Genomic DNA, 19,306 nt, shown 5'->3' on the forward strand with positions numbered 1-19,306 from the left:
TTCCAGATTACAAATGGAGGAGATTGTACTCCTATTTATACAATGGGATGAGTAACAAACTCATAATGATCATCCACTAATCTACTTTCCCATTATTACAAAATATGATCCTGCAAATCTCTCAAGCATTTTTAACTACTTTCCCATTATTACAAAATATGATCCCTTGAATCCTCCACAAATCTCTCACATATCTTGGATAAGATATGCCAACCATATCCTCCATGATCTTCTCCTTAGGAATTGGATAAGATATGCCAACCAAATCCTTTATGATTTTCTCCTTAGGAATAGGATAAGATATGCCAACCAAATTCTCCATGATTTTCTCCTTAGGAATAGGCTTGCATAATTATCTCCTTAATATAGTGGAGGAGATATGGATAAGTCTCTTGGAATTAATTCTTCACATATTTCCTACACATCACAAAACTCACATATTCTTGAGATATATAAAAATATTTATATTTTTTAATATTTAATCATAAATTCACTTGTAATACAAAAATGAATAAAATGGAAAATAAGAAGGTGAAACCCAAATGTATTTATGAAAATGATATGATAAAAGGTTAATGGGATGATGAAATGTAAGGAATAGTGAAGAAAAAGGTGGATGAAAATATGACATTTCTGAGTCCCAAGAATGACCAAAGAAATATGACCAAAATGTTGGTCGTGTTATAAGATATTATAAATTAGCTACTAATAGTCATATATATGCAAATTTTAGTCATTGTTTGAATCCAATTAATGACCAAAGAAATCTGACTAAATTTTGGTTGTGTTATAAGATATCATAAATTAACTACTAGTAGTCATATATATGCAAAAGTTAGTTGTCATTTGTAATCACAAATTTATGATTTGCATTAGTCATTTTTTTTTGGTAGTTTCACATTCATTATATAAACAACTACTTTACTAGTTTCTATTTTCATTTCATTTCATTAACAATCATTATAAATGACTAATTTAGTCATATATTAATTTTATTTGTGTTCACCATTAATCAATATAAACTACTAATTTAGTAGTTTTATATTGATTTTATGTGTTCATTATTAATCAACATAAATTAATTAGTATGATATTGCGACTAAATTTTAAAAAATTGCCATACAATTTGCATGTTCGTCTAATATGAAAATGAAAAATTACATATGTTAATTACATTACTAAATAATATCAAGTGCAAATATAGATAATTTCAACCACATAAATTGTATTATATAAAAGGTCAAGTATTACAATATGAGTTTCCAACTTAATATTGGTTGGACTACAATTTACACATGAAATATTATTTTATCACTTCAAAACATTATCACTGTCTTTCCAATGCATCACAAGTGAATTCACCAAATTTGAAGACCTGACCATCAATCTCTATGTGTGTGTCTTATGCAATATATTGGATCTAAGGGTATCACTAGGCTTGTTCTCTTCTCTCTCTATTTTTTCATTTGTCACTCTAGCGTAATTCTTTTCTTTTATCTTCAATTCCTGCTTCTTACCATCAATACTGAGTTCCTCTCCTCAAAAAGGAAGAAGATACAATGCAAAAGTATAAGACATGAAATATGATGAATACTTGAATATAAACTAAAATAGATGATAAAATATTTATATGACATATATCTCAACATTAGCAATTTCAATTCAATTTTCCCCCATAAAGCAAGAAACTTGAACAAGTTTTTTGACTTGGGCAATGGTGGCCACTATGTGGTCGAATAACGAGTATAACCAAAAAAAATAAAATGTCACCATATAAAAGAATACCCTAGTAACTTAGTATTCAACCTTCAAAGAAATCTTAAGCACAATCATGCCATCCAAGTTACATGCTAAAAAGCTTAGGATGTAGATAACTTGTTAAAACAAATAATCTTAGGTGTGATGTTTAATCCTTGTTGTTTTATTCGCAACAACATTTCATTCTCTAACGCGTGAACTTGGTCAAGTATATAGACAACTTGTGCTCAAATAACAACATGAAAGTAAATGTTTTTAATAGTCATGAAAATATTTTAACACAAAACAACTAAAAGGATTTCAATTAATATCATGTAATACTTAACTCATCTTCAAGCTTTGGATGTTTTTTAAATGGACATGATACCAAGTATTTTCAATTTCATAGTTAAAATACAAACCAAAATCAAAAGAAACGTTCAAAATACAATCAAACAATAAAGAGAGGATATTATGGAATGAATATTACAATTACAAAAAAATTGTTTACCTATCCACTAGTGTCTTTTCTAGCATTCCTAAAACATTTGCTTGCCCAAAATAACCATGAGGTGAAAGAATCACAACATTAAAAACCATAGGAATCCCTACTAGAAACATTTCTTAAGTCGATGGCTCAGGTACTTGAAGGATCTCGAACAACAAATGAATCATATCCAAAACATGCTCTGCATTGTCTCCCCATCCTTTTTCCAATCCCATTTACTATAACCTGCCCACACCAGAGTCAAGTAACAATCAAATGAAGGCATTGACAATTTTTTTTTATCTTTTATATCTATAAATTTTGAATATGATTTGTTTTAGGAACATATTAATTCATATTTAAAGCCTTCTTGTCATGATAATGTATCAATCAAGTAGGACATCAAAAAAAACCGACCTTAATGAGGTCCTCACACAATTCATATAGTATCAATATTTTTTGTTGTTGTGATATCTTGGGTAGAAAAAATAACATATCTGCAAAAGAAAAATCGATATATTACTTGTGTTCAAACTATGTCTATGGTTTATTCTTAAGCAGCTTTTTAAAATGTTCCTCTGGCTTTATCAAAGCAGAGTGTAGTTTGGTTAAACTTTGTACCCTTTCATTCAACATCAATTTCTGCAAGATAAATGTCATACATTATTCTTTACCATTTATCAACATGCTACAAATGATAAATTTAAAGTCACATAAAAACAAGAGCAAACATTTTTTCTAACAAAACAAACAATCGAATAGTGGCTCTAATAAAACTCCACACCTCAGAAATTACTCTACAATGTGTTTAGGCTAAATAAAAGATTCTTTAAACTGTATTTAGGTCATACTTAATGGGATATTAATATTTTTACCATGATATCAATTTGGTGTTAAAATAAATATATAAATCTAGGTTATTATTAGTGAAATTCAAGTATAATTCAAAAAAAAATAATGTCATTGCAAGGTAGTGGAGAGAAACCATCACATTTCCTTGTTAAAAGAAATAAGGAACAACAAAGAAAGGATCAGACGAATTCTTCCCGCATGCCAATTCTAGTCCAAGGATTCTAGAATAAAATCAGCTAAGAAATTGAAGTAGAGGGAAGAAATCAGGATGGATAGATGACACACACCCAAATTTCACATAAAATTATGAAAAAAGAAGGAAAAGAAGGTCACAGGATCAGAGGGATCTCTAATAGGAAGGGCCTATCAAGCATGCCCAATAATATTAAAATTAATGTATCAGGTAAGCAAAGGACTAATTAGTTGGTCACATTAAACTTCAGCTAACCACACAAATTAAATTTCAGTGACAAAGCCCACACCGAGCCACATTCTAATAGCATCCTTACCATGTCATTATGATAAACTAAATTTTTGTATTATAATATTAGTAAGTTGCATAAAGCCAAATAATCCACAACTATTATATCAAACACAATATCTGCTATAGTGCCCAAAATCCTCTGTATCAACTTCACTCTTACACTTATCATCATGACCCTCTCCAGTAATGTAATAATGGCCTAAATGTCCGTTAGAGTTAACTTTTTAGATGTATTATGGTTAACTAATGTAAAATGGCCTAGTCATTAATAAAACCCTACTATGATGGTTAATAAATAAAAATCATTATGTTCATTACATAAGGTCCATTGATGGTGGATTAGGGCAACGATAGCTAGAGTGGTTGTATCTAGGGATATATTACTACTCACGTAATAAAGGAATGTTTATTTATTGTGCTTTGGAACTCATATTCGAGGTCATCCCCTTTGAAGTGGTTGGGAGAGCTTTCCCTCACTTGATTATTGAGGATAATAGAAATCCTTTGATGTCCAATTGTGTGTTACTTCTATTCTCATTATTATTATGCATTGTCAATCTTAACAAGTAGTATCAAAGAAGAAATTTGGGTCATGTGAAATCATTTTGTTTTGTTTTTTGCGAATTATTTTGCAGCAGCATTTCTCCTTTCTTGGAAGCCATATTTTAGCCGCACCAAATTCCATCAAAAGTGTAGTTGTGTCACCATTTCTGAAATGGGTTATAATTGCAATTTTGAGCCATATTGAGGAAGTTACAACCATTTTAAGTTGCAACCTCAAAACCATAGCCAAAAAAATGAGATCAATTGATTATTATATTGTGGCATGACTTTAGTCTTTCTTTTTGTTTAAGAGCCTGATTGCAATCACACCAGTGTCATTCAAAGCAAAGTTTTGATATCATTTTCAGATTGGGGTCATAATAGAAATTTTAAGTAATATTGAGGAAGATATACCCTTAAAAAGTCAACTTTCCAACTCTACAAGTTATGGCTATCAAAACTAGAAACTTTTCTTGTGGCTTGATTTTCTCTCTACTTGTGAACCAAATTGAGGTTATGCTAGTTCCACTTAAAACAAAGCATTAATGCCATTTCTAATTTAGGTTCATCATAGTTTCTCTAAGAAATATTAAAAGAGTTGCAACCATTTTATGATGTTCCATTCAACCACAAAATCCTATTGGAAAAAGGAGATCCATTGAATATAAATATATTATTCCCCCTCATTGATGAATTTTTGGATTTATGGGAAACCTACATGGAAGGATCCCTTGAAGAAAACTTCTACAACCTATGAACAATGTAATAAAAAGTGTTTAATAGAACTTAAAGAAATGGTGAAGGAGAACCATGATCACTCAATCATTGAAGTCATTCAAAGTGAAAAATTATTGTCATTCACCCCATTATACAAACTAGATAAACCATGTATTCTAAATTTTAGTGATTGTGAGACAACAAATTTGAACTTTTGAAGCTAATCCAATAAAGGAATGCCATGAGAAAACACAAAAATAAAAGAACAATGTCTTTTGAAGCTTTTGAAAAACAGAATTGGAGAACATCCTATTTGACATGACCCTGAAAACCACTTGACATGGTCTAAACCCTCTTCACTGGCATTATGGTTACAATGGAAGCAATAAATGACCTTTATCGAGGAGCGTTGAAGCTAAAAGGAGGCTAAATGCACTTTGAAAAATAAAGTTTTATGTTTTACTTAGTGACTACATAATAGGACACCTCCAAACATACCTCATGTCTTATATCCTAGTGTCAGACACCAATACGTGAGGATACATGTCTGATACATTTGGCATATGTCCTATTCATAGGACACCTACCAAATGCATGTATGACACATGCCCTAAACAATAAGGAACATACTGAAAAAGACAAGATATATGGTCATGGTAAAGAAGGAAAGCACTTCATATCCTTTGGTGAGATTCCTAAGATTCCCAACCAAAAAACTCAAAGAGTTAGTAAGGTCAATAGAGTCCTCAAATATTATTAGCCTCAAGACTATCTTGGAGTCTCCCAAGCACCCTAGATGAGAAACAACTGTGCAATCTAACATCTCATAATGAAAATAGAAGACTGGAAAATTGGAGGAAACTATTTTTTTTTTATCTAGATCATTGGCCTACTTGAAGGAGAAGGTTAGGGAAGTAGAAACCATGCAGAACAAAAACCTCCATTAACAAGGTCAGTAGCAGAAAAATAGGATATCTACAACAATGGAGAAATTGAGCTATTGAGGACTTGTACCAATCCCTGATAGACCAGATTAGCGAGTTCACAGAGGGCCATGATAATCCCCCACATAATACAGAGAGTAAAGAAAGTAGCATATAGAAAATCCACCAACTAAGAAATCATGATTGTTAATCATCAGACAAAACAAAATCCTGTGATTTTTTACATCTAAGTTGTTTTTCATCTTAGCAAATGCTGGGATTTTGTATAAGGTTATGCCTTCAGTTTGTCTATATCTGCATCTACATGAATTATAGTTATGTATAAATGGGTTATGATTATCATCTTATAGTTCATAGTAATAACTATAGTGAGAACCACATTAAGTTGCAGGCATTAGGAATATCTATTACAAATAGAGGTAGCAAACATATTCATTTGGGAATTCAAGAAGGGGGTTTTCTATATAGAATTAGCCTAGTATAATGAGAATAGAACTCATAACCATTAGGTGAAAAATTTAATGAAATAGATTAGGTGAATCTCATAACCATTTTCAAATAGTTGAAATATTCATGTACATGAAATGCGCACAAGATCTTGAAGTGAAGACTTAAAGAGGAGAAGGGAATGATTTCATAATGTTGGCTTAGTGGGCCCTGATCTAGGTTCAGAGTTAGTTGCACCAAACAAAACCCTACACTACTTTCCCTTTCGCCATCAATCTGCGTAGTGCAGACTGAAGTCTCTCCTAAAGCAGTATGGAGGGATGCTGGAACCAAGTTTTTGCATCCATAGGTCAGTGTGATGTCTTTCTATGACCTAGATCTACCTTCACACAAATCTCTAAGCCCTTACGTCTTAGCTTTGTAAATTCCATCGATCGAACTCTAGACCTCTGTGAAGGTCTACGACTAGCTTTTGCTGATCCTGAATAGGAAAATCAACTACTTATGCACACCATAGGTTACCCTTAGATCAATATTTACTTAGATCTACCTAAGTGTTCAATAAATTTAACAAAAAGTGTTATGATCTTCGTGTAATCACTTAACATTAATTGTGTTTAGATAATAATATGGATCAAGTAAATTTTCGCATCAATACATCATTAGTTTATAAATACATCATTTCATCACATCGTATATCACAATCATACCTAGCAGAAGTAAAGAGATAAAACACAGGAATTTCTACAACAGTCTTCTTTATTGATCTTCAATTTAGGTTTGTAGAATCAATAGTTCCTTATGCACTCAGTTGCAAGAGTCCATGCACTCAACTACAGACACTACTTTAGTCCTCTGCACACTCAACTGCAGAGCCTTTCCTCTTAATTTCTTGCACTAACTCCCTAGACTCCTTCCGTTGTACCCATAAACAAAAAGAATTCTATCTCTTTTCTATCTTCCTTAGTATCTCTAAGACACACCTATTTATACAATCCCATGGTCTGTGGATCATTGGTAGATCTTAAAAAATGACTCAAGTTTACATGGATGAGGGTAAAAATCCTTTTTGACTCTTAACAAACTCCGCCCTCCACGTCCACAATTTGTAAAGACTTTACATCTTTTTACATCAAAACTTGGGCTTTTTCCCCAAAACTGACCCAAGGGACCCCATCCCAACAGGCCCCCAAGACAAAGGTCATGACTCCCCCTCGAGTCACTCAACTGGTGTGGTGATCTTGCTGCGAAGATACCCCAGCTCCACCTGCACAACTACTACTTCAGCCACGCTCTGCGTGGCTACCTGCTTCACCTATTCGACTAGTTGCTTCATAGCGGGTCCTTTTTTGGTTTGATTTATCTTCTGCAGTGTAAGCTACAAGTTCATCAACTTTTCCTGAATGTTGATTGAGACTAGCTAGGCTTCGTCCAACCAAGGACCCAACCATGCCTTAATCATCGCCTCTTTTTTTCGCTGATTCCACTTGCGCAAGGAGTTTCTTTTCCTCCTGCAACTTGGCAAGGCACTGCGCGGTAGCAATCGAGCGTGTTTTTGCCCTCACTTTTTCATACTACAGCTGGAGCTCGCTGATCTCTGTACTCAATATCTACAGGGTGGGATCTTCCTATAGGGTCGTCACCACTTCCATGCCCTGTTCCAACAAAGTTGTGCTGTCAACAACTATGACTTCCACAACAACTATCCCTTCCTTGACGACAGCGCTACAGTGTTCCCTGACCTCAAGTGGAGTCAAAGGTTGTGGCTGGAGTACTAGCTCTGTGATTTTCATATTGAGTTCAAATTGAACTCTAGCCACCTCTTCCTTTACATCGGAGATGGCCACAACAGATGTGGCAGGTGGCTTGGAGATGATGGCGGATAGTTGGAAGGCTTGGGAGACAAGTAGGAACCCTTTGCTAGCTTCCCAAAGGATTTTTCCTAAATTTGGCCTCAAAATAGGCTTTCCTATAGGATGTTATAGTGATTTCCTACATGATGTACTAAAAACCTACAGGATCCTATGAAAACCTACAGGATACAACTGAGAGAAAAATGATGGAAAGGTTAGGGAAGGTGTTTGGTGGATGGAATGAGTCAAGGGAGTGTTGGCATTATGATTCTGGTATGACTCTATGTTACAGATGTTGTACTTGATGGCAACACCCTCAGGTGGCAATGCTCTGATCAAGCTCTCAAAATGTTGAAAATTAAGAGGTACGCAGGTGAATGGTTCAAAAGGTGCGTACCCCTAGGTACGCCAGCCAGGAAGTGCGTTCATACGTGTAGGTCACCCGTTCATGAGGTGCGTACAGCTAATTCACTCACTTCAAGGCAGATAATTGCACTCACGTGGGGTTTCTTATATTTGGCCCATGGTATTTAGCCCACCATTCTTGATTCTATGGTTTTGGCCCGTGGTATAGGATCTAATTTAGCCCCGGTTTGGATCCCTTGTATTGGTTATTGATGGTTTTGCCCCATGGTGTGAATAAGGGCTTGACTATAAATAGGGAAGGATATCACTTGGCTAATGTATCTTTGCAAATTGAATATCTTAAGATATGAAATATTGGGTTATCGGTTTAAAAGCTTGATCTATATAAAAGTGAGGTTGAAAGTGAATCTATGAAGTGTGATCTCTCGGGCGCATGATGAGATCTGGGCATCTGACTATCTGTGGTACACTGGTGGACTGCCAATTCAGCCCTAATCAAAGGTACGCAGGTGATTAATGGTGCAAGTGCGTGGGTACGCGGAGCAGAAGAAGGAGCAGTGCGTGGGTACGTAGAACAGAAGAAGGCGCAGTGCGTGGGTACGCAGCGCGACAGAATTTCAGGTGCGTAGGCATAGTGAAAGTACGCGGTGCTTCAAAAGCCGCAGGTGTGTAAGTACGCAGTGCGATAGCATCTGTGGGTGCGTGGCTACAGTAGAAGTACGCGGCGCGATAGCATCTGTGGGTGCGTGGCTACAGTAGCAGTACGCGACGTGATTGAAAAAACAGTGCGTGGGTACACGGTGCAGCAGAAGGCTCTCTGCGGGTATACGCAGGGGAGGAGAAGGTGAAGTGCGGAGCCACGCAGGCCAGACAAATAAAAATTGCATATCTATCTTAAGGAATTTATTTGACTGACTTTTCTCTGTTGATAAGGTGTTCTGGGTTTGGTTTACTATTATTATTGATCTGGTTACTGGAGTTGACTGGGTGATTTACTTGTATTTGATGATCATCTGATATTCTTGGATCTAGTTTGAAAATTTATGAAAAGTGGTCCTTGAAAGAAAAAGGGGGGTTGTAGCTCCCTTCCAGAAGAGACTGGAAAACAAGAGAGAGTTGTAGCTCTCTGCAGGTTGCAGCCTGCGTACTAGTAAAGGACTGCACCAGTACAAAATCATTGTATAAGGAGTTTCTAATTGAAAGAAGATAGAGACATATTGCAGTAGGTGGTTTTCACCCACATTGGGTTTCCACCTTACATCTGGTGTTCTTTGGTGTAACTATCTATTTTTCTTGTTCATGCTCATTGTTTTATGGTACTAACATCCAAGAATAATTCAAAGTATAAATAAGGAAGATTTATTAAAAAGAACTAGATAATACTGATTCACCCCCCCTCTCAGTATTATTTCCAACAATTGGTATCAGAGCAGGTTCTTCAGAGAAGCTTGATCGCTTGAAGGAAGATCATTCATCATGAGAAATTACGAGAGGGAAGCATCAATTAGGCCACCAATTTTTGACGGGACAAACTTCAATTATTGGAAGGTAAGAGTTACTGCCTATCTTCAATCTCTTGGTACAGAAGTTTGGGATATCCTAGAAACAGGCTACACTTTTCCTTCAGCGACTCCTACAGATTCGGCCAAGAAGAAGAAATATGAAACAAATGCCAAAGCAGTCAATACTCTGCTGGGATGCTTATCTCAAACAGAATTCATAAAGGTTATGCAATATAAATCCGCAAAGGAAATATGGGACAAGATTGTCTTGAGCTACGAAGGAGATGAACAGGTAAAGCGTGCTAAACTTCAAACCCTCAGGATTTAGTATGAGAATCTCAGAATGTATAATGATGAAAGTGTGGCTAACTATTTTCTTTGGGTAGACGAGATTGTTAATTGCATGAAAAACTAGGGTGAAGAAATAAAAGAGGCTATTGTGCTTGAAAAAGTTTTGAGATCATTGTCACCCAAGTTTGAATCTAAAGTGTCTGCAATAGAAGAAAAGTAAAATCTACGAATTCTTACTATGTCTCAACTACACGGAATTCTAACCGCTTATGAAATGAGAAAGGGAGGTCCATCAGATAGGAGAGAAGTTGCTTTCAAGGCTTCAGGCAAAGGAGACTACTATGAAGCAAGTCACGTGCCAGAAGAAGAAGAAGAATCAAATTTTGTTAGAAATCTTCAATGGGGAACTGGAAGGTTCAGAGGTAAGTTACCTTTTAAATGTTTTGCTTGTGGAAGAGTAGGTCATTATGCTGCAAAATGTCCGCATAAGGATAAGATTGAGAAAGGAAAGGAACCTGATAGATGGAACAAGAAACATAATGCAAATAAGAAAAGCTACTACACTCATGAAGACAGTGATGGTCTATCAAATAGTGATGAAGATGAACGAGGTAATGACTATAAACTTTTAATGGCATTTGAATATGATGATTACATGGATGCTATAGATGTGGATAGCTTTTATGAAGAAATTTCTAGACTCAAGACATGTATAGAAGAAAATAATATGATCATTCATACCCTACAATCTCAAATTGATGAAAAAGAAAAATATCTTGAAAAGTTAGAAGGTGAAATTGTTGGTCTTAGAAAAGAGATTGAGAAAACAAAGGCTATTAATATTAAGTTTTTCAAAGGATCTGAAACTATGGATGAGATCATCAATGTACAACGTTCTCCTCTAAACAAGACAGGTCTGGGCTATAATGGAGAAACTTCTCAACCATCCACCTCAAAGAGTTATCTTGATGTAGCAAGAAGGAATGAGCAAAAGCACAATGAAGATCACCAGGTAAAGCAGGGACGAATTACATCAAACAAACACTATCAGGTAAACCAGGGGAAATCCGTCCTAAGGATGAACAAAAGCTACAACTAGCCACAGGTAAAATCCTCTCAATTTGCTTCAAGAATGGATGACAATAGAAATTACAATCATTTGGCCGGAAGATTTAATCACTGCAGAAATTTCTTCAATGGACAATGCTTCTCTTGCCATAACTTTGGTCACAAAGTAGCTCAATGTGTTTCATATAAAACAATCATGACTAGAGAAGCTCAAAAACAAAGAAGTATGACCGGGATTACAAAAAGGACCTATAACAACTTTTCAGCTCTTGAAAATGAAGTTGAATGTTCTATTTGCAATAACTTTGGTCATGAAGATTCTGAATGCAGGAGCAGGTTTCAACAGACAAAGGAACAAGCCTCAAGCACCAAAACATGGAGAATAAAGGAACCACAAACAGAAATATGTGGGATAGCATTTTATGCAGAGGGACAGGAAAATCTATGGTAAATTGACAATGGATGTTCGAAGCATATGACAGGTGATAAAGAAAAACTTGAATCATATTCTTCTTTAGAAAAGGGAAAGAAAGTTTCTTTTGGAAATGATACTCCTACAGCTATAAAAGGAAAAGGCACTGCTCAGTTAAAAGAAAAAGTCAAAGCTGGAAAGGTTTTGTATGTTGATGGATTGAAGCATAATCTTCTGATTGTCAGCCAAATGTGTGATCAAGGAACCGAGGTGATATTTAGATCAAATGGATGTCTTGTTCGTGATCTTGATACAGGTAAAACAATTATCAAAGGTGAAAGAACTCCAAATAATCTATACATATTTGAAGAAGGACAACAACAATGATATCTAAGCAAGGATGATGAACACTGGTTATGGCACCGGAGGTTGGGGCATCTAAGCTTTTCACAAATAAGGAAGGCATGCAAATATCAGGCAGTTCGTGGTCTTCCAGATATCAAAATTCCAGACAACACCATATGCAAATCATGTCAGTTTGGAAAGCAAACCAGAACTAACTTTCTAGAGAAGGAAGGATCAGCTAGCATGCCTCTTGAGCTTGTTCATACAGATGTATGTGGACCATTCAGGAAAAGGACACCTCGAGGAGAAGAATACTTGATATTATTCATTGACGATTTCTCTAGGTTTGTCTGGTTAGGACTTATGAAGCACAAAGATGAAGCATTAGAAAAATTCAAATCCTTTAAAGCCTTGGTTGGAAATGAATCAAGATACAAAATTAAATGCCTCAGATCTGACAGAGGTGGGGAGTTTACCTCAAATGAATTTTTCGATTTCTGTGACGAACATGGGATAAGAAGAGAATTCTCTACAGCTAGAACTCGTCAGCAAAATGGAGTAGTGGAAAGAATGAATAGAACAGTCCAACAAATGGCTCGTGCTATGCTTGATGAGTCTGGAACTCCCGCAACCTTCTGGGGTGAAGCTGCATATGTTGCGGTTGTCATTCTCAACAAAACAAATGTCCGGGTGAACAACACTCAAACTCCTCATGAGCTCTGGTATGGTGAGACTCCTTCGGTAAAGCACTTCAAAATCTTTGGGAGCAAATGATATATTAAGAATACTGATGAGCAACTTGGCAAACTTGAACCTAGAGCAGATGAAGGCATTCTTCTTGGTTATTCTCCACATAGCAAAGCATACAAGTGCTACAATAAAAGACTTGGAAGAATTGTTGACAGCATTGATGTAGTGGTTGATGAGAATGGATATATTCCTAGGCAAGTAAATCATGAAGATATCGAAGAAAATGAAGACTACCCTGAAAGACAGAATGATGAAGAAGTAGAACCTCAAGAAGAACCAGAGGAGCAGATAAGAATAGAAGAGAAGACTCCATCCAGATATGTTCAGAAGAATCATCCAGAATCTCATGTTTTGGGGCAGAAAGAAGCAGGTGTACAAACAAGAAGAACCATTGTAGAAGCTTCAAGCTATTTGGAATTACTCTCTTCCACTGAACCACAAAATGTGAAAGAGGCATGCAAAGATGAATGTTGGGTCAAAGCAATGGATGAAGAACTTGAGCAGATCGAAAGGAACAACACTTGGGAGTTGGTTCCTAGACCAAAGGATAAGAATGTTATAGGGACAAAATGGGTCTTCAAAAATAAATTGAATGAAAATGGAGAAGTAATTAGAAACAAGGCCAGACTTGTTTGTAAAGGGTATGCGTAGCAAGAAGGAATAGATTTTGAAGAAACTTTTGCTCTTGTTGCAAGACTTGAGGCCATCCGAATGTTCCTTGCTCTCTCAAGTTTTCAAAACTTCAAAGTATTTCAAATGGACATGAAATCAGCCTTTCTGAATGGAAACTTGGAAGAAGAAGTATACATTGAGTAGCTAGATGGTTTCATTCTTGGAAATGATCCAAATCGTGTATGCAGATTGAAAAAGGCTCTCTATGGTCTCAAACAAGCTCCAAGGGCTTGGTACTATCGTTTGGACAAATATCTTCATCAACAAGGTTTTTCAAAAGGATCAGCAGATAGCAATCTCTATATAAAAGTTGAAAACAACAAATTGCTAATACTTGTTGTGTATGTAGATGACATTATCTTTGGCAGCAATGAAGAAGCTATGAGTCAAAGCTTTGCCATGGTAATGCAAAAAGAATTTGAAATGTCCTTGCTGGGAGAACTGACATATTTTCTTGGTTTGCAAATCCAACAAAAGGAAAGAGGGATCTTTTTGTCTCAAACCAAGTATCTCAAGCAGATTTTGAAGAAATATGGCATGGAAGATGCAAAACCAATATGTACACCCATGGTCACATGATGTAGCCTCAGTGCAAATGATGAATCAGCAGCAGTGCATCAACCAACCTACAGATCTATGATTGGAAGTCTACCTTACTTGATAGGTACCCGACCAGACATAATGCATGCAGTAGGAATAGTCGGAAGATTTCAGGAAAATCCAAAGGAAACTCATCTTCAGGCAGTAAAGAGAATCTTCAAATATCTTCAAGGAACTCAAAACTATGGCTTATGGTATCCTAGAGATACAGATCTCACACTTCATTCTTATACAGATACAGATTGGGCCGGAAGCATGGATGACAGGAAGAGCACAAGTGGTGGTGCATTCTTTATGGGTTCCAGATTAGTATCTTGGTTCAGCAAGAAACAGAGTTCGATTGCCTTGTCTACAGCTGAAGCAGAATATGTTGTTGTTGCATCTTTCTGCACTCAACTCCTTTGGATGATGTAGACCTTGCAATATTTTCAAATCACTTGTATTCCACCCATCTTCATCTTATGTGATAATACAAGTGCAATCAGCATTTCAAAGAAACCAGTCATGCATTCAAAGACCAAGCACATACCAATCAAGTATCACTTTCTCTGGGAACAAGTGCTTGAATAAAAGGTTAAGTTGGAGTATGTTCCTTCTAAGGAACAACTTGCTGATATACTTACCAAACCATTGCCCAGGGAGACTTTTGAATACCTGAGGCAAAAGCTGGGGGTTGTTGATGCATCATCATGTTGTTGAATCTCTTATGATGGTTGGATGTACACAAGGCTTATCTGGGGCATATGCGTACATGTGATGGATTGCGGATTGGTCAAAGATCAAATGGCACAGGTTCAGGGGGAGCATATAATGCATTATGGAGCAAGTAGAGAAGGAGATCATAGATGCTAGTCTGAATATTGCTGCAATATGTCTCTATCTCTTTCATGGTCGTTTATGGTGTTTGGTGGATTATGGTTCTTATTTGCAGATCTAGTTTATAGTCAAGGGGAGCATGTTCTTAGGGGGAGCATAATCCTTTGCCCTTGATGTCAAAGGGGGAGAATGACGTTGAAGATCTTGAGGTTGCCATCAATTCCAAAGGGGGAGATTGTTGGCATTATGATTCTGGTATGACTCTATGTTACAGATGTTGTACTTGATGGCAACACCCTCAGGTGGCAATGCTCTGATCAGGCTCTCAAAATGTTTAAAATTAAGAGGTACGCAGGTGAATGGTTCAAAAGGTGCGTACTCGCAGGTACGCCAGCCAGGAAGTGCATTCATACGCGCAGGTCACCCGTTCATGAGGTGCGTACACCCAGTTCACTCACTTCAAGGCAGAGAAGCATGCTCACGTGGGGTTTCTTATATTTGGCCCGTGGTATTTAGCCCGCCATTCTTGATTCTATGGTTTTGGCCCATGGTATAGGATCTAATTTAGCCCCGGTTTGGATCCCTTGTATTGGTTATTGATGGTTTCGCCCCATGGTGTGAATAAGGGCTTGACTATAAATAGGGAAGGAGATCACTTGGCTAATGTATCTTTGCAAATTGAATATCTTAAGATCTGAAATATTGGGTTATCGGTTTAAAAGCTTGATCTATATAAAAGTGAGGTTGAAAGTGAATCTATGAAGTGTGATCTCTCGGGCGCATGATCAAATCTGGGCATCTGACTATGTGTGGTACACTGGTGGACTGCTAATTCAGCCCTAATCAGAGGAACGCAGGTGATTAATGGTGCAAGTGCATGGGTACGCAGAGCAGAAGGAGCAGTGCGTGGGTACGCAGAACAGAAGAAGGCGCAGTGCGTGGGTACGCAGCATGACAGAATTTCAGGTGCATAGGCACAGTGAAAGTACGTGGCGCTTCAGAAGCCGCAGGTGCGTAAGTACGCAGCGTGATAACATCTGTGGGTGCGTGGCTACAGTAGAAGTACACGGCGCGATAGCATCTGTGGGTGTGTGGCTACAGTAGTAGTACGCGGCATGATTGAACAAACAGTGTGTGGGTACGCGGTGCAGCAGAAGGCTCTCTGCGGGTATATGTAGGGGAGGAGAAGGTGAAGTGCGGAGCCATGCAGGCCAGATAAACAAAAATTGTGTATCTATCTTAAGGCATTTATTTGACTGACTTTTCTCTGTTGATAAGGTGTTCTGGGTTTGGTTTACTGTTACTATTGATCTGGTTACTGCAGTTGACTGGGTGATTTACTTGTACTTGATGATCATCTGATATTCTTGGATCCAATTTGAAAATTTATGAAAAGTGGTCCTTGAAAGAAAAAGGGGGGTTGTAGCTCCCTTCCAGAAGAGACTTGAAAACAAGAGAGAGTTGTAGCTCTCTGCAGGTTGTAGCCTACGTACTGGTAAAGGACTGCACCAGTACAAAATCATTGTAAAAGGAGTCTCTAATTGAAAGAAGATAGAGACATATTGCAGCAGGTGGTTTTCACCCACATTGGGTTTCCACCTTACATCTGGTGTTCTTTGGTGTGACTATCTATTTTTCTTGTTCATGCTCATTGTTTTATGGTACTGACATACAAGAATAAATCAAAGTATAAATAAGGAAGATTTATTAAAAAGAACTAGATAATACTGATTCACCCCCCCTCTCAGTATTATTTCCAACAGGGAGTGCCTAGGACCACTTCAAAACTCAAAATCAAAGTTGGGAGAGGGATGGATTTGCTGAAAAAGCTTGGAGAAGTTTCCTTTTGAAATGATGAAATTGGTGAGGGTTTAATGACCAAGAAAATCAAATCCAATTGTATGGGACAAATTTTTTTATCAAATAGGATGTCTTAGGTCCCTATTCCAAGTGGAATCACTCAAAATAACCTCTATTAACCCATTTAAAAAAAATAAAAAAACATTACTAGTCTAAAATCTAGAAATTCGAGAACTAGTGAGCTAGTAAATCTAAAAAACGCCTACCAAATCATGTGAAAATGCAATGGGGTGATTTTTTTTATGAACTAGAATTATTTTTTTATCTAATGAAAGTGGAACCAACTCTATTGAAGCTTGTTAGCATGCTCTAAAAAATAGCAGAAATTTATTGTTCTTTGCTAAAAAGGACGTCCAACAATCTAGAGTTGGGAATAAGAAGACTAATCCAAGCAACTCAATGATTACTATGAACTTCCAAATATTTTCCAAGGATGAAATAATTCTAACGATCCTTCAAAAGAACTTACATCAACCATTTAACTAAATCCTACATCAAGAAATCATTAATACTAAATGCAGAAATAGAAAGAAATAAAACAAGGCATGGATGTGAATAAGAAGTGAAAAGAAGGAAAGAAAATGATACAAAATGGCTCTGAGGTTCCTGGGATGGCCAACCCCAAGTAAAATCAGATACCTATGGAGGATAACAAGATTAAGAAGCTGAACATGACACCAATCTTCATTATTTTCATCAAAAGAATTACATCCCTACAAGAAAATACAATGGAGCTCTTTCCACAATAACACTAGTGAAAATCTATGCCTAGAGGAAAATTCGACTTTGTATTTATAAAAAATGATTAGGAATCATTCCCCATGAGTGGAGGAATCATTCCCCACCAAAGTCCCTTGATTAGTGGATCTCATCCCCAATACTAGGAATCTGCATTAAATAGAAGGGAACACATTCCTATATTTTCTCAATTATTCCCTAGAGGAAAATTCGACTTGGTGCTTATACAAAATGATTAGGAATCATTCGCCATGAATGGAGGAAGCTCTCCACACCAAAATCCCTTGATTAGTGGAATACATTCTTAGATTTTCTCAATCATTGGAGTTCCATAATTTGTGCCATAATTCCATAATATCTTGTTGATTTATTATTTAATATTGATCCTCCTGTAGTAGGGAACGAGTCCCTAAATTATCTCCTTCTCCAAATCTTCATAATATGCCCATATTCTCATAATATTCCACAAAAATAAATAATATTAGGCCGAAATATCCAATTATTCATAAACCTTCCTAACGAATATATTAAAGTTAAAAATAAATTATGTGATGTAGAAAGAGAGGTTTAATGTGCTGAAGGATGGTCATAGGCCTTAATTTATGTCTTAATTTAAAGGCATGGGCCTTAATTTATGTCTAATTTAGAGGCTCATCATACCCCCTGCTAAAAGTGTTGCTCATCCTCTAAGCAAACTAGTGACCTCGTTGTGCCTCATCGATGGCCCTAGTGGCCTCTATCTTGTGCATTAAGAATATTGGCTGCAGGTTTTGCAACGACAAGCCCTAAAACATATTTGTGCAAATAAAAATCACTATTTCTTGACACCATTAGCTTGCCTTGTTCCCCTTATTCAAGATGTTTTTTTTTAATATCTTTCAGTTTGGAAAGGTCTTCCACACCCTTATCAACCTTCTCCTACCTTGTTCCACCATTTCAACACCTCTAAAAGCTTCAAACTACCTTTAGATGAGAACTAGGACATCCTGTACTAATTCCTATCAAAACTACAGGAAACCCTATTAAAACTACAAGATACCCTTTTTAGCATAAATGATAGTTTGAGCCTAGGGCATGCCCTTAAATTGACTCTCATGCCTTTTTTCTCATTTCTATAACATCTTTTAAGCCCTGGACAAAAGCTAGAAAGAGATTAGAGACCTCTTGGAAAGTCTCTTTTCATCACTGCAGTTTGAGTTCTGTTTTGATGGTGGATGCCTCATTTCCTTTTTTTTCCTTCTTCTTCTCCCTTGTGGCCTAGATGATTTCCGAATGGCCTTGGAGTTCTATATTTTTATTAAGTCTATTTTAGGCACTGTCATTTTGGGTTTTAGCACAATTTTTTTCTTTTCTTCCTTCTTGTAGCAGCATTCTGCATTCTTGTAGTAGTCATTCCTTCTTCCTTCAGAGTCTTCTAGTTGTATGGGAGTGATGAGAATTGATGCAGAGGGATTGGATGATGATGCTAGGGCTCAAAGGGAGTAGTGTAGTTTTGTGAAAATGGAGTGGATGCTCTGTTTGTTTTTCTTTTTTTTTTCAAGAATGAAATGGGATGGATGAATGATGAATAGATAGTGAATATGAAGTGGATGGAGGGTTTGGAGTGTTGTGGTGACTTGGCCTTTGCAAAAATTCATTCTTTTAACTACTGTCCTCATTCCTTGAAATCATCACCCTTCATAATTTTACTTTTCAACATTGCATGAGTGAAGGAGTGAGTTGTAATTAACTAGTTGAAGGTGGTTGAGACTACTGACTTATCCTTAGCTTATAAAACCTCATCTCTCACGCATTGACAAAACATTTCCAACTATAATGTGCT

General features: G+C 36.6%; 1 pseudogene; it reads left to right on the forward strand.

Annotated features, from left to right (window-relative positions):
- The first annotated feature begins 8,050 nt into the window (after positions 1-8,050).
- The window catches only part of LOC149188219 (protein CLMP1-like), a 62,766-nt pseudogene continuing 51,510 nt past the window's right edge, over positions 8,051-19,306 (forward strand).

This window comes from Pinus tabuliformis, chromosome 3_1, assembly GCF_031772625.1.
Source record: "Pinus tabuliformis cultivar Carrire ecotype Pingquan chromosome 3_1, CPIR1, whole genome shotgun sequence".
Lineage (NCBI taxonomy): Eukaryota > Viridiplantae > Streptophyta > Pinopsida > Pinales > Pinaceae > Pinus > Pinus tabuliformis.